At 36.6% G+C, this 14,816-nt stretch overlaps 1 protein-coding gene across 3 annotated transcripts in view; it reads right to left on the minus strand.

The window, feature by feature from the left end:
• LOC136035694 (solute carrier organic anion transporter family member 74D-like) overlaps positions 1-14,816 on the minus strand; it is a 147,372-nt gene that overhangs the window by 112,820 nt on the left and 19,736 nt on the right. For 2 of the 3 annotated variants that reach the window (XM_065717632.1, XM_065717633.1), the window contains exon 1: positions 1,824-2,020. The gene's annotated coding sequence lies outside the window, so the exon portion shown is untranslated. Of the gene's footprint in view, positions 1-1,823; positions 2,106-14,816 lie in introns of those variants that run through there. The other variant, XM_065717631.1, reaches the window with a different exon arrangement.

Genomic DNA, 14,816 nt, shown 5'->3' on the forward strand with positions numbered 1-14,816 from the left:
GCCCCTCATATGGGTAATAATTTCTGTTTGTTTTAAGTTTCAATGCTGTTCCTTACTTCCAGCTGAAAAAACTTTTTCATATTTATTTTTATTTGTTTTTTTGTTTAATAATGCTAGTAAATCCTCCTCTCCCTTCATGGAAATTTTCTTCTACCATGACAAATTCTCGATGGAAAGTTTCCCAGCATATCCCCCTCTTCTCAACCCCTCCCCCCAACCAAAAAAATCCTCCTGAAAACGCCTGTACACTTCCCAATAAACATTACTATATGTAAGCACTGGTCAAAGTTTGTAACTTGTTGCCCCTCCCACGGGGACTGTGGGGGAGTAAGTCGTCCCCAAAGACATAGTTATAAGGTTTTTCGACTACGCTGAATAATATGGCTATATCAAAATTTGATCCGGTGAATTCGGGAAAATACTTAGCGTGGGAGGGGGCCTAGGTGCCCTCCAATTTTTTTGGTCACTTAAAAAGGGCACTTAGAACTTTTCATTTCCGTTAGAATGAGCCCTCTTGCAACATTCTAGGACAACTGGGTCGATACTATCACCCATGGGAAAAAAAAACAAAAAAAAACAAAAAAACAAATAAACACGCACCCGTGATCTGTCTTCTGGCAAAAAATGCAAAATTCCACATTTTTGTAGATAGGAGCTTGAAAATTCTACAATAGGGTTCTCTGATACGCTGAATCTGACGGTGTGATTTTCGTTAAGATTCTATAACTTTTAGGGGGTGTTTCCCCTATTTTCTAAAATAACGCAAATTTTGCATCAAACTTGATGAAACTTATATATTTAAAATCAGCATTAAAATGTGATTCTTTTGATGTAGCTATTGGTATCAAAATTCCATTTTTCAGAGTTTTGGTTACTATTGAGCCGGGTCGCTCCTTACTACAGTTTGTTACCACGAACTGTTTGATAAAAGTACGGTAATTTTACTCTTCCTGGTGAGTCAGTCCCTGTAGGTATCCTTGACGCAGCATAGGATAGAAATAAAATAGAAATAAATGAACATGCCATTCGACTCCCTATTCAGAGCTCTTTCCTGACATAATAACCATTAACATTGCAATCACGTCTCAGCCCCCCACCCAATGAGGTCAGATGCAGCATTAGGCTAAATTGAAGTTTCCTGGTTTAGTGGGTTTTTGTTATTTTTTCTGCTTATTTCTTGTCACGATTCTTGTAATGTCAAATAAGCAATTCGGGAAAATATATGCAATCCTGTATACAGCCTTGGGCAATATTTGACCTCATTAGGGGGGGGGATTGCAAAAGCAGGGATTATCAGATTTGGAAAGACTTTTGCTTAAATATTCAGTGATTGTCCACTTTTTCTTTCTAAATACAATGTTCGCTTCAACCGTCCCAGCGCCCCAGTTTGCCCGCCCCCCCATCCCAGCTGAAATTTATTTTCATTGCAAAATCTTGTCAAAACTAAGATAAGCCTGCATAATTCAAGCATTGGAAGAAAAGGGCCCGTTTTTCTTTAGTGTGTCTTTGCCTTTAGGGTACTGTCTGGCTCATTTTTTAGTGTTCACTGTTATTTTTACTTGATCTGGGAAAATTGGCTCAAACTATGCCCCCACCCTAGGATTTCTATGAAATTATACCACTGATTTGTTCACTTTTTTGCAGCAGGAACGAGCCTGTTTTCTTCAGTATACCTTTGCCTTTGTGTACTATATGCATCATTTTTCACTATCATTTTCACTTGATTCGGGATACTTGGCCCCAACTTTGCCCCCCCCCCCAGTATTTTGACAAATATACGCCACTGCGACGTAGACACTCAAAAAATAAAATTATACACTTACTAGATATGCAGCGACAGAAAATCTCCAAATATCCGATTAGACAAATAATTCCACAAGGAAGCAGACAGAATTCACCGATAGTTGAATCTCGCTTGTTTTAACACTATTCCAACAATAGTTAAAACCAGTAATGCTATAGTTGCAATAATAGGCTGACTGGCGTAAAATTCAAAAACCAACTCGAGCATTGCCTTAAGGCTGGATCCAGTCTCGTTTTTTCCGCAACAATCATATATCATATTCTCACATTCTTAGCTTCATGCAAGCCATCTTGGAACTGCTCTGGAAAAAATTATACACCAGCATTTCTATAAATCGGAAACGATATTAGCAAACGTGCAAATAAATACTAAACTTCCAGCGTTGTTTAAGTAACTACATGACAATCTTCCCTGAAGTCAGGCCAAGGAGCCCCCCCCCCCCATCTCCTCAAGGCCGTATCCAGGATTTATTTTGTTTTTTTTGGGGGGAGAGTTACAAAAAGACTTAAAAAAGCAACATTGCCATATCCAGGATTTTTTTCGAGGGAAGGGTTACAAAATAATTTTCTTGGGGGGGGGAAATTAAAAACACATTAAAAGCGTGTATATATTCACTTTTGCTACGTTTTTACGAGTTGGATAAATATTTCAGAAGGAGGTCAAACCCCCTCCCCTGGATACGGCCTTGTCCCTCCTATATATATAAAAAAACACCAAAAGGGCAATAATGATTAGGGATCTGATGAGTGTCACTCTTTCACGGGGGGCTCTGATTTCTGTTTCCTTCTTTTTTAATGGGGATTTTTAGGGTTGAATTCTTCACACCATAAGGCTCGGTCAAGGCATTTAAGCAAGAGTTTATTTGTAGGAGGGGGAAGGGGGGAAATCATTGGCCGATTCGTAAAAACGTAACAAAAATAGATATTTGTGTATTAGCCAGTATACACTCGAGAAGAGAAGTTAGGTTAATCATAGAGAAATATACCAAAATATGATGAAAATACGATACTTCAGTAACAAATTATGGAAAATACAACAAAGAATTATGGTAGAGGTCCACAAAGAACGAATTATTTTAAATATCTAACCTAACATAACCTAGCCCAACCAAAATTCCATATCTATGTATTAAATATTTAATAAAATATATCTAGAACGTTGATTTCAACCGAGCCTAAGCTAAATGTCTTCGTATACAGACAGCCATGAACCGGTTATTACCTGATCTTCCAGATCCAAATTCTCAAATGTGTACTGGCTAATACGCAAGTACCCAAAGGTTGCATTATTCCGACCACAATTAAGTTCTTGATCTGAGTAAAACAGGTTTCTCTGTCTGCAAGCGGTTATAATTAGCTTAGCCTGAGTGAGATAAACCACTATGTAGGTATATTTTACTTGAATATTTAATATATAGAGTTGCTTAGGTTAGGTAGTTCATATGATGCGTTCTGGGCAGCCTACTTTCCATAATTCTCTGTTGTATTTTCCATATTTTAGTTACTAAAGTACTATATTTTCACGAGATTTTAGTATATTTCATTATGATTAACCTAACTTCACTTCTCGAGTACGGTTAGGATAATAGACTAGTACTAAAATTTGTTTGGTAAGCCCTATTCTACAGTACATAACCCAAAAAATACATTTTCAGGAGAGACATGGCATTATCCCGTACAGTTTTTTGTTTTTTTTTTTTTCTTTCCCAATAACCAGACCCGCCATAGTCTGCCGTCGTCAGGACCCAATATCAGATCGCAATAGCATATCAAGAAGAAAGCAAGGGATCACCCACTTTCCACCACCAGCTGTACATCTCAGCGTACCACATGTGCCATACAGTTCTGTCACGCCTGATACAGTCCCTGCATCAGTTCCGCAGTCCCTGTAGTCCCTGATACAGTTCCGCCACGCTTGGGACACGCCATCTGGTGTAGGTGATTTCTGAAAGCTAGCACCTCGCCGAAAGAAAGTCACCTAGAAGACTTTGGTGGACAGCCGGGCATCAGCTAATCTATTCTTCTTAAAAAAAAAAAAAAAAAAAAAAAAAAAAAAAAAAAAAAAAAAAAAAAAAAAAAAAAAAAAAACATCTACTTTGTCTAACACATTGAATTGCATATATCACTTTTTGATAACCATTTCTCGGCTAGTTAGTTGTCATTAAAATACTGCGGCATTTCTAAACGTTCCATTATCTACGAAACAATATCCAGAGAATTAGTTCACACAACAGAGAAAGCATCGGATTCAATATCGAAAGAAAATAATTGGACCGGAATCAATGTCAAAACAAAAACAACTGGAAAACCTTGAGCTAGACTCAAGGACAAGGACAATCCAATTAGCTTTTGTGAAGACATTAAAAGAAGAAAATAATTATTACATTTCCAGGTTTTTTTTACGAGGAGAGGTGGGGATTTTCTAAAACAGAATTTGATATTAAATAAAAAAAAGAGGGGGTGGGGGCGGTAACATAAAAAAACTAGTTATAGGGTCATCTTTCAAGACGAACTGTTCGAAAAATCTTTTGTAGGGAGGCTCCCCAAGGATGCCATTCTATACAGACAGTGGGTAGTTCAAAAGTCGTTGCGTTTTAACTACCTGCAACTACCCAACAAGCATTTTAAACGAGATCAGAAAGACGGTAAAATATGTTTCTGTTGTTTTAATCGGCTATTAGCACTCGCAGTTGTTGTCAGCTTACAGAGACTGTTTTCTTATGATCCAAGATACGGGAAAAATAAGGATTTTTCCGGGTGGTTTCGATACTGCTAAAAAGCGAACTGAGCAGCGTTGCCAACGCTTTGTAATAAACTGTATCAACTTCCCTACAAAAATTTTACCGAAAGAGATTAATTTGCACCATCTGAACAGCAGGTTAAAAATTTGCCATAAGAAGATGAAAATTTTTGATAAATTTTTGAGCAGATATTCGGGTCAGAAAAGGGCAAGTAAAACGAAAATGTAGATTAAAAATTAAAAGATTCACGATACGGAAAACACATCCTCCACAAGCTCCAAGCTCGAAGTTTCAACTAGTCTTGGTTTCTAAAACTGAAGTTTCTTGTGACCCCTCCAAAAATACGATAAAGACACGCTTCAGAACGTGCAAAATTTCTACAAACCAAGAGCTCTTATAATGCGTTATTAAGCTTGCGTCATTACTAACGGTGTAAAATACGCATATTAGGTTCTAAAAAGAATGGAATAAACAAAGTCTAAGTACCAAGGACAGAGAAAAAAAGCTGGCTATGTCTGATAACCACGATTTTTATTTAGGCTATTTCAAAATTATGAATGTTTTAGAGCAGTATCGCATTTTCTTCAGTCTTATTTTTTGGTGATTTTTCATCCACGGTTCTTCTTTTCAAAAAAAAAAAAAACAGTTTTTTAACTGAAAGTAAGGAGCGACATTAAAACTTAAAACGAACAGAAATTACTTCGTATATGAAAGGGGCTGCTTCCTCATCAACACCCCGCTCTTTACGTTAAAGTTTGACTCTTTCTCTCAACTCTTCTTTTTAAAACAGTAAAAAGCGTTGATGAGGAAGCAGTTTTTTTCATATACGAAGTAATTTCTGTTCGTTTTAAGTTTTAATGTACCTCCTTACTTTCAGTTAAGAAACTTGTTTGTTTTTTTTATTTAATTTCTGAACGTTTTTGAAGCAATGCATGTCTTGACTTTGGCTCTTCGCAGAGGAATAATTAAAACGAAATTTGCATATTTTTTTTTTTTTTGCTAAATGGCTTTCTCATAGTATTGATCGAATGATTTTGAGAAAAAAAGGAGCGGGGGAGGAAGCCTAGTTGCCCTCCGATTTCTTGGTTACTTAAAAGGCAACTAGAACTTTTAATTTTTTACGAATGTTTTTATTAGCAAAAGATATACGTAACTTATAAATTAGCTTATGTAACGAACTTTTGTATTCTCATGTTTTTATTACATATATGAGGGGTTCACCCCTCGTCAGTACCTCGCTCTTTACACTAAAGCTTAAATTTTGTCCCAATGCATTAAGAATGACCCCTGAGTCACAAAAGCCGTAGAATAAATAGTTTTTACTTTAAATAATTACTAAAAATACTTTAGCATAAAGAGCAAGGTATTAGGAGGAAGTGATCTCCTCATATACGTAATAATTTCTGTTCGTTTTAAGTTTTAATGCTGCTCCTTACTTCCAGTTAAAAAAAAACTTTATCATATTTATTTTTTCATTGTTTTTTTTTAATAATGCTAGAAAATCCTGCGCTCCCTTCATGGAAATTTTCTTCCCCCATGACAAATTCCTCGATGAAAAGTTCTTCCAGCATATCCCCCTCTTCTCAACCCCTCCCCAACCAAAAATCCTCCTGAAAACGCCTGTACACTTCCCAATAACCATTACTGTATGTAAGCACTGGTCAAAGTTTGTAACTTGTAGCCCCTCCCACGGGGACTGGGGGGAGTAAGTCGTCCCCAAAGACATAGTTATAAGGTTTTTCGACTACGCTGAACAAAATGGCTATCTCAGAATTTTGATCCGTTGACTTTGGGAAAATAATTAGCGTGGGAGGGGGCCTAGGTGCCCTCCAATTTTTTGGTCACTTAAAAAGGGCACTAGAACTTTTCATTTCCGTTAGAACGAGCCCTCTCGCAACATTCTAGGACAACTGTGTCGATACGATCACCCCTGGGAAAAAAACAAAAAAACAAACAAACAAATAAACACGCATCCGTGATCTGCCTTCTGGCAAAAAATACAAAATTCCACATTTTTGTAGATAGGAGCTTGAAACTTCTACAGTAGGGTTCTCTGATACCCTGAATCTGATGGTGTAATTTTCGTTAAGATTCTATGGCTTTTAGGGGGTGTTTCGCCCTCTTTTCTAAAATAACGCAAATTTTCTCAGGCTCGTAACTTTTGATGGGTAAGACTAAACTTGATGAAACTTATATATTAAAATCAGCATTAAAATGCGATTCTTTTGATGTAGCTATTGGTATCAAAATTTCATTTTTTAGAGTTTTGGTTACTATTGAGCCGGGTCGCTCCTTACTACAGTTCGTTACCACGAACTGTTTGACACTTCTACTTCTTTGCTGCACCGCTGCATCTGAGGCGTTAGCGTCAAAAAATGCAGCCGTCTAGAGACTGGGTTAAAGGTCCCGTTTAAATATTTCAATACGGGTAATGAACCGTTATGACACTTAAATTACGAAAAAAATAGATGGCAATTACGTATTATGCAGAACACACCCAATAAGTGAAGTTGTTTTAATCATAACTGCAATCTATTAGAGCTTGGTATGGATTTAAACAGTTATTAAATAAAAAAAAAGTTTTTCAACTGAAATTAAGGAGCAACATTAAAACTTAAAACGAACAGGAGATAATTACGCATATAAGGGAGGTTGCCCCGTCCTCAATACCTCGCTCTTTATGCTAAAGTTTTGACCTCTTGTTCAAATTATTTAAAAATGAATCCTGAAACAAAAGGGCCCTTTTGTTTCAAAAAAAAAAAATTTAGGACTAAACTTTAGCGTAAAGAGCGAGGTATTGAGGAGGGCAACCCTTGTTTTAGACATGGTCGGCGGTACGTGGGAATCATTCGGAGGCAAGATGGCAACACATCCCTCGCAATAGATTCAAGTAACCGGTATGAATATTCAGCACGGTGAATGAATATACGTTACCGTACGTATTTTCTACGTGCAACACTTCCAATCCAATTGGCTAAGAACTACAAACTTTTTTTTACTATTATTATTTGCTGAAATGGCCTAAAACAAACTTAGCCAAACAAAAATAGTTTATAGGCAATAGCATTTAGCCAAATAGCCAAACAAATTTAGTTTATATGCAATAGCATTTAGCCAAATAAATTTAGTTTATAGGCAATAGCATTTAGCCAAACAAATATAGTTCTGATTACTGCTTACGTTATGTTCCTGTTTTTTTTTGTTTTTTTTTTCTCTTTGAATATTTAAAATTACCTAATGGTAAAATAAACAATGCCATAGTTATCAATGATAAGTGTAAAGGAAATTATAAACTAGATTCTATGCATATGCTGTTTGGTTTATACATTGTTTTGTGTTACACTGCGGTAAGTTTTTATCCTATTGGCTCATTTACTGGCTATTTATTGGCTATTTATCCTATAGTTATTGGCTCATAGACAGGCAGCAATTTTTCTTTTTTTAGGGAAGGGGAAGGTTCGTGAAGAAAACAAAAAGGAGGAGTAATATAAATGAATGGGGGAAATCGTGAAACTCTGGACATTTTTAGAGAAAGTAGGAGCGAGTCCAACATCCCCCACCCCCGGCATACAAGAGTGCTTGCAAGGGTCACCGACTTTCCGAAATCACATACACCAGGTAGCGCGTGCCAAGCACGATGAAAGTGTGCCAAGTATTGCGGAACTGTGCCAAGCGTTGCGAGAATTTGCAATGCGTAGCGGGACTATGTAGGGCCCTGAGATACACAAAAGCTGATGGAAAGAGGATAATCTCTCAGTTTACTGTACTGAAGATAAGGCCATTGAGGGAGAGGCTGAACAATGGCGTTGAGAAGACACAAGCCCTTCCCAAAAGTTCATCATTTTTATACTAGATAATCTTATTGTACATTTTATTTGTAACGCATATTTCTGTTATCTATTTCCAGAAGTCAAACGTATTATGCTTTATTTCTGGAAAGAAAATAAACCCTGAAAATCAGGTTAACTAATTCTTTGGGTCAACTAATGCAGAGTAAAAAATTTAGACAGAAAATGAATAACATCTGCGGAAAGAGATAGGACTCCAGACTGGTTGTTTTGTCAGGATTATGAAGGAGTTAAACGAAAATTTTGAGCCACAGCATTTCTACAAGTAAACTCCCTGTTTCTCTGTGGTATCTCTTTCAGCATGAAAGTTGGCTGAAAACTCAAAAGACGATTTAAATAACGTTAATTCTGCAAGAACTTAAACGAAAAGAAAACCGGCAATATTTTTTGATGCCATCAAGCAGCATTAATTTGTAAAAATAAGGTTTTCAAAATATGGCCAAAAAACAAAAATCAAAAGCTCAATTCCCTAACTATGACAAAAATAGACATCATCAACTGACCTATTGATGATAGTAGTACTACTACCAGTAGTAGTAACATGCGCATAGCATATTATTATTAGCTCAACATACCCTTCAGCATGCTCTGAAAATTCTCAGTCTAATATCCTAAGCTGTTCTTGATAGACTACTGATGACGGCCTGCATAACCTACATACAGCGTGTTGCAATTTAATTGAAAAATCCCCCCCTCATTATCTGAAAATATCTCCTTAATACCCTTAGCTCTAAGAGTAGTATTAATAGTAGTAGCAGAAGTAGTAGAGATAGTATACATATACTACCTTTCGGGTCTACAACTTTTTCAGGAGATCGATATGTTCTCTATGGAGCACAACCACCCAACAATAGGGCTTTTTCAGACACAGAAGTCCTTTTTATTTTATTTTTCACTGACCTGATTTTCCTTCGGGAGCAGACTGAGGAAAATTCTATTTTTATCCTTTTTTTATCCTTATTTTTATCCTGAGGTAAAATTTTGCGTTTTCAACCTATTGTGATTCCTCAATTTTCTTCAGTGAGTGAATAAAGTAAATATAATAAATTTTAGAGAAGCGAAATCACATTTTTATACATCACGAAAATAAAAAAAGGTAAGAGAAATAGACTGGACTAATCATAGAGCTTGCTTGGCTTGGGGGGGGGGGGAGTGGTGAATAAACTTGAGGGTGTGTTCCAGAACTCAGTTCTACTAAAGAAATGATATCTTATACTATAAATAAATTTGTTATTACCTTCGGTAATATTTTATTATGATTTTCCATTGTTTGGGGGATTTTCACGAAAAACTTTACACGGAGGGGATTTCCGGTATGGTTTGAAAAAACCAAACAATTCGTGGTAAAGAAATGTAAGTAAGGAGCGATGCAACTCAGTAGTAACCGACACTCTAAGAAACAGAGTCTTGATAACAACAGATACATCAAAAAATCGAATTTTGATGCAAATCAAAAATATGTAAAATTCACCAAATTCAATGTTACCCATCAAAAGTTACGAGCCTGAGAAAATTTGCCCAATTTTTGAAAAGGAAGGAAACACCCTCGAAACATCAAGTGATATAAATGGAAATCACTCCATCAGATTCAGTATACCAGAGAGCCCTACTTTAGAGGTTTCAAGCTCTAGGTACAAAAATGTGGCATTACATGGGACGATTTTTCCATGGAGGAATTTCTCATGGGGGAAGGGAATTTTCCACAGACGAGAAGCCAGATTTCCATAATTATTTAAAAACGATCAGAAATTAAATAGAAAAAAGTTTTTTCGACTGAAAGTAAGGAGCAACATTAAAAATTAAAACGAACAGAAATGATTACTTAGGCCTATATGAGGGGTTTGCCCCCTCGTCAATGCCTCGCTTTTTACGCTAAGTTTTTTTAGTACTTTTAAAAGAGCTATTTATTCTAATTAAACGGCCTTTGTGATTCAGGAGTCATTCTTAAGCATTGGGACAAAATTGAACTTTAGCGTAAAGAGCGAGGTATTGACGAGGGGGCGACCCCCTTCATTTACGTAATAGTTTCAGTTCATTTTAATTTTGAATATTGCTCCTTATTGTCATTTGAATAAAAACTTGTTTTTTTTATTAAATCATAAATGAAAGTCAATTCAAATAAAAAAGTACTAATAGGAATTCTTCAGGCGGAATCGTCGGCAAAATATTTTCCGGAGGAATTTTCAGCGAGAATAGAATTGTCTGGGGGAATTTTCCTGATAGGGTAGGGGATTTTACGTAGCAGGAACTTGACATGGATGGATTTCCCGTTGATGGAGGCAATTTTCCATGGAGAGGGAGCTGGATTACCCACATTTTTTTAAAAGGATCAGAAATTAAATATGAGGGGGTTACCTCCCTCTTTACGCTAAAGTTTAAATTTTTGTCACAATTCTTTAAGAACGACTCCTGAAGCATAGGGGTAATTTAACTCTTTACATTCAGCTGAAAAACTTTTTGTATTTATTTAATCATAGGCAGCGCAATAGCACTGCCTAAGTAAATAGCGATGTGGGCACAGCGTATTGTTTTTTTTTTTTTTTTTTTTTTTTTTTTTTTTTTTTTTTTTTTTTTTTTTTTTTTTAGACCAGGATACTTCGTATCGAATTAGCTGTCGTAGAAACTTTGAAAAGAACTCACTTCATTGGAAATTGAAAGGGCTAGTGGCCTTTTAATAATCGAAAGTGGTTGGAGGGCACCTTACCCCCTCCCACGCTTACCATTTCCCTAAATACATTCAATCAATATTTAGAGACAGCCGTTTTGTTCAACATAGTTGAAAGATCCAAAAATTATGTCTTTGAGGATGACAAAACCCTCCCCCTCCAGCCCTCAGGGCAAGGGTTGTAAGTTAAGCCCTGGGGACATTTAAGGTTTATATAGAAAGGGTGATCGTATAAACTTCGGAAGGGGCTCATTGGATTGCTAATCAGAAGTTTTAGTACCCTTTTAGAGATTCAGAGTGATCGGAGGGTGGATACCCCCCCCCCCACACACACACACACCTCGTGTATTACCTAAATACATCTGATAGAAATTTTGAAATGGCTATTTGTTGTCGTAGAAACTTCGGAAAGAGCTCGTTCGAATGAAAATTGAAAGGGCCAGTGCCCTTTTTAATTGCCCACCATCTCCCCAAACACCTTCAATAAAAATTTTGAGATAGCCGTTTGTTCAAAGTAACTGAAAGTTCTGGGAATTATGTCTTTGAGGATGACAATCCCCCACAGCCCTCAGGACAAGGATAAGTTATGCCCTAGGGGCATATAAGGTATATATAGAAAGGGTGATCGTATAAACTTTGGAGGGGGGCACAATGGACTGGTAATCAGAAGCTTTAGTACCCTTTTTAAGACTCAGAGCGTTCAGTGGGTGGATACCCTCACCAGATCTTTTTTTCGTGAAATAAATCTGATATAAATTTTGAGATGTGTGTTTGTTGTCGTAGAAGCTTCAGCAACAGCTCATTCGATTGGAAATTGAAAGGACCAGTGCCTTTTTTAATAATCGAAAGTGATTGGAGGGCAACTAACCCCCCTCCCTCACCCACCGTTTCCCAAACACATCCAATCAAAATTTCGAGATAGCCATTTTGTTCAACGTAATTGAAAGGACCGGAAATTATATATTTGGGGATGACATCCCCCCCACACATGCGCAAAATCCTCAGGGCAAGGTAAGGTATGCCCTGGGGGCATATAAGGTATATATAGAAAGGGTGATCGTATACTTTGGAGGGAGCTCGTTGGATTGGTAATCCGAAGTTCTAGTGCCCTTTTTAAGATTCAATCTGATCGAAGGGAGGATAATCCCACCTCTCCAAACCTCATATTTTCCAGTAATACATCTGAAAGAAATTTTGAGATGGCCATTTGTTTTCGTAGAAACTTCAAAAAAGGCTTACTCGACTGGAAACTGAAAAGGCTAGTGCCCTTTTTATTAGTCCAGTGATTGGAGGGTAACAAGCCCCCCCCCCAACGCACACCTATTCCCAAAACACATCTAATCAAATTTTGAGACAGACATTTTGCCCCGTGTAGTTGAGGGATCTGGAAAACTATGTCTTTGAAAAGCCCCCTACCTTCTCAAGACCAGAACATAACCTGTACTTTACTGAACAACAATGCTGTGGATTGTCAGTTTAGTATACATGTACTGATATATATTCCTTAAAGTTTTAATAATTTTTTATTTATTAAAGTGAAAAAAGTTTCGACATTTTAAACGCACTTTGTTTATTTAAATAATACAATAAATAACCGAGTCAAACTCAAAACAAGCTAAAATTAATATGAGTAGGGCTGGCAAACCCCTTGCCTTCTCAAGACTAGAACGTAATTTGCACTTTACTGAAAACAAAATATATTCAAAATATTTTCACTTTGTTTTTACTTATTTAAAATGTTTTTATTAGATATATGAAGGAAGAGTCCTCCTCCTTGCACCCCAATTACAGCGCGAGTGTCTGGTACCCTTTTTAAAAGTAACAAGAGATTGGAGGGCAAGCAACCCTTCTCTCAAGCCCATTCATTTTCCAAACGCTTCCAGTCAAAATGTTGAGACAGCCATTTTGTTCAGAATTAGAACGGTCTAGAAACGATGTCTTTAGGGATATTAGGCATGTCAACCCCCAACAATTATGAAATTGGCCCATTATGCTTTAGAACTAAATGTTACTTTAAACTAAATCAAAAGGCATGGTGTTTATGGTTGCCAATAAGAAACATCAGCAATATATCAAGAACGACTGGGGGTATGAAGTTGAAACTTTGGGATACTACTATTACTACTTCTGCTTTTACAACTTAATAAATAAAAAGAGTCTAAGTGTATCCAGGTTTGATTTTTCAGGTCAACTTCAGAAGCTATAAAATTAAATTAAAAAATACTATTTGTGCCAGAATTAAAAATTGTTGAAAAAGTCAATAAAAAAAGAACAGAAATTAATTTAAAAACTTTTTCCACGAGACGAGTTTTTCAAAGTAAAGAGCTCAATTAAGCCAAGAACAAGCAAATATAAAGTTAAATTCTCCAAGCATAAAACTACCACAAATCACTGTAAATAAATAAATGAAACTCAAAGACGGACAGAATTTATAAAAAATAGCCGAGTCAAATTCGAAACGAGCACAAATCAACATGAGTAGGGCTGATAACCCCTATGCTTTCTCAAGATCAGAACACAATTTATGCTTTACTGAAAGCGAAATATGTTTGAATTGTTTCACCTTTCTTACTTTCATAAATGGAAAATTATCAAAACCTTAACGAAGAAACGTCAGTATATGTCAATTTAAATGACAATCCACGGTCATTTGTTTTTTTTTTTTTTTGTTTTTTTTTTTAGTAAAGCACAAATTTGTTTTTGTTCAGCAAAGGGCACTGGCCCTTTCAATTTCCATTCGAATGAGCTGTATTCCAAGCTTCTATGACAACAAATGGCCATCTCAAAATTTCTGTCAAATGTATTTTGGGAACAAAAAAGTGCCTCTCATCAATCTGGGTCTTAAAAAGGACACTAGAACATCTGATTACCAATCCAATGTGCCCCCTCCAAAGATTATACAATCATCCTTTCTATATACACCTTATATGCCCCAGGGCATAACTTACAACCCTTGCCCTGAAGGCTGTGGGGAATTGTCATCCTCAAAGACATAATTTCCAGACCTTTCAATTAAATGGTGGGCATGGGAGGGGAATTAGTTGCCCTTCAGTCACTTTTGACTATTAAAAAGGACACTGGCTTTTTTAATTTCCAATCAAATGAGCTATTTTTGAAGTTTCTTCAACAACAAATGGCCATCTCAAAATTTTATCAGATGCCCCAAAATTACGAGGTGTGTATAGGGGGAGGTGCCCTCCCCCCCCCCCCTCTGACGACTTTGAATCTTAAAAAGGGTACTAGAACTTCTGATCACCCTTTCATTGAGCCCCCTCCAAAGTTTACACAATCAACCTTTCAATATATACCTTTTTCTAAAATAACGCAAATTTTCTCAGGCTCGTAACTTTTGATGGGTAAGACTAAACTTGATGAAACTTATATATTTAAAATCAGCATTAAAATGCGATTCTTTTGATGTAGCTATTGGTATCAAAATTTCATTTTTTAGAGTTTTGGTTACTATTGAGCCGGGTCGCTCCTTACTACAGTTCGTTACCACGAACTGTTTGACACTTCTGCTTCTTTGCTGCACCTGCTGCACCTGAGGCGTTAGCGTCAAAAAATGCAGCCGTCTAAAGACTGGGTTAAAGGTCCCGTTTAAATATTTCAATACGGGTAATGAACCGTTATGACACTTAAATTACGAAAAAAATAGATGGCAATTACGTATTATGCAGAACACACCCAATAAGTGAAGTTGTTTTAATCATAACTGCAATCTATTAGAGCTTGGTATGGATTTAAACAGTTATTAAA

The sequence above is a fragment of the Artemia franciscana genome, chromosome 14 (genome assembly GCF_032884065.1).
Source record: "Artemia franciscana chromosome 14, ASM3288406v1, whole genome shotgun sequence".
Taxonomy (NCBI): domain Eukaryota; kingdom Metazoa; phylum Arthropoda; class Branchiopoda; order Anostraca; family Artemiidae; genus Artemia; species Artemia franciscana.